Consider the following 2386-nt stretch of genomic DNA (forward strand, 5'->3'; position numbering starts at 1 on the left):
ACTGTGAAATCTCTCTAATTTAGGCTCTAAATGCACACGTGGAGTTCAATGCTTGCAGCCCTCCTTAACATGAAGAAACAGTCTATGAAGACTACTTGACCCAACATGCATTATTCTGTTTTGACCAGACTAGCCTCCCCTCTTTAGCTGCAGGTGCTATAATATATGAGCTCTTGTTGTCTCACTGCCAGAAGCTGACAGTAAAGACAACACTAGTCACCACTGGCTCAGACCATGACCCACTGAAAGAAATGGTGCCTAATACCTTTGAGGATATGAGCCCATGACATTTAGAACAGCCTGATATGACAGCTCTCCCCTGGCTGCTGCATTGTTCAGCTCTGGCCACCATGACCCACAGATTAATTTGTCTAGTCATCTCAACTGTGGCGCCTCCTGTCTTGGATGAAGACTCCAGAGGCAAGTTAGAGAAACAACAATTTGGCAATGAGTTCTTAATACCTATTAGTCCAAACACTCAACCACTTGGTGATAAGGATAGGATTGATGGCACTTTAGAAAGGAAAAGAGAACACAGCAAGTGCCTGAAGAAAAATAAAACTTCCTGCTTTAGAAATTAAACAGGATTACATTTTGATGATGCTACAGAGAGTTTTAGTATATTGGGAATGACTAAGGGTTTTTACATACAGACAATACTGTGGAATGCTATAAAAAATGTGTTCTCATTTGCTCATCTAAAGGTCCATATGCCAAAGGGAAAACCAGATGAAATTGAATGTTTTTTATTAAAGAACTGAAATTTTTATTCAACTAAGAAAGCTAAGAGAGATGCTGTTGACTTCAAGATCACAGACCACACACAGATGAAAGTTGCTTCATTTCATAGCAACCTTTGTTTCCATGAGATGATTTGGGGCAATGTTAAAGTTAAGAGATTCATTTGTTCATAGACTTGTTAGTTACTTTCTCCACAGCTCTCTGCTAAGTACAACTTACAGGTAAAATTTATCTTGGGCAAGAACTCAGGACATTGTAAAAAGTTTTGAAAGCACTGAACACTAATTGAAAATAATGTAACTGCCCTATACTGTCCACATGTAGTTACCCCCCATAGCGACCACATTGGCGTATCAAGGATTTAGTTGCATGAAACAGGTTAACTCAAGCAGAGCCTGAAATGTGTGAGCCAGCAAAAACTAGTGAAAAGACTTTTTTGTTTGTGTTTACTGTTTGGAGACTAGCTATTTTGCCACAGAAGTGCTGCAGGCTTCAGAAATTCCTCTACTGGAAAAGTTCACAATGGGACATACATCAGGAAAGCTTGAGAGAAGCCAGGATTGCCTTTTGACAAAGGGAAACAAGTTAACTGTGATGCCCATATCACCTGCTCAGAAGGCTCAACCCTGTAGCTATTACCACGCTCACACAGCCCAACACCAGCTGCTGAAAAACTCAAATCACTGTTTCAATAAAGCAGCTCCAAGCCAGCAATATACTCTGATCATCTGACTCTTATTACCTGGTTGCTGTGATACTAGGATTACCAAGATTTAGTGCCACATTCTAGGCTGTGTAATCAGTTGCCATTCCCATTGCACCTGCTTATTCCAAATTGGCTGAATTTGGCCAATTACTTTATCATTCTAGTATTGAACTGGCATTGAATCAGAACAGAGAATTCAGCTGCTGGATCTCTGTATTTCTGGTATCACAAATGGATCTACCATTTCACCAAGAAGTTTGTAAGTTAGGAAATATTAATTTTAATTAAAAGCTTTAGGACATTCTGTCACATACAATGGACCTGATGCTGCAATACATAAGTTGGTGGTAGCCTGTGGATGTGGGATTGGTCCAATAACAGCCCTAGTCAGATTGGCTCACAATTCCTCTGCTGAGCAAAATAAGTATCTTCCTTCTGAAGATGAACTGCAAAGCTGAAATCAAAATAGACAGGGCCGGTGCAACCATTTAGGTGGACTAGGTGGTTGCCTAGGGCGATGAGATTTGGGGGCGCCAAAAAGCACCCCCCCAATTTTTTTTTAAATGGTTGAGCAGCCGCTGCTGCTGGGACAGAGAGGGAGTCTGAGCTGCCTGCAGCAGCGGGCAGCCCAGGGTGTCCCCTGGGTCAGGGCGCCGCCGCGGCACGCAGCAGCGCAGGGCTTAGGCGGCAGGTTCTATATGTTTGCGGTGCTCGAGCACCAGCAATATTCAGGGCGGGGGGCCCTGCTCCAGCAATATTTGGCACTAGGACGCTGGGGCAGCAGACAGCAGTTCTGCGGGAGCCGCCTACTCCAGCAACAGAAGCAGGGAGGGAGAGACGCTGCGCTGCTTTCTGCCAGGCAGGGACCCGCGGGGTGTGCAGGGGGGAGACCCGCGGGTCGGGCCCGATCCAGGCAGGGCCGGGGAAGACGAGCTCCAA

This window comes from Chelonoidis abingdonii, chromosome 1 (genome assembly GCF_003597395.2).
Source record: "Chelonoidis abingdonii isolate Lonesome George chromosome 1, CheloAbing_2.0, whole genome shotgun sequence".
Lineage (NCBI taxonomy): Eukaryota > Metazoa > Chordata > Testudines > Testudinidae > Chelonoidis > Chelonoidis abingdonii.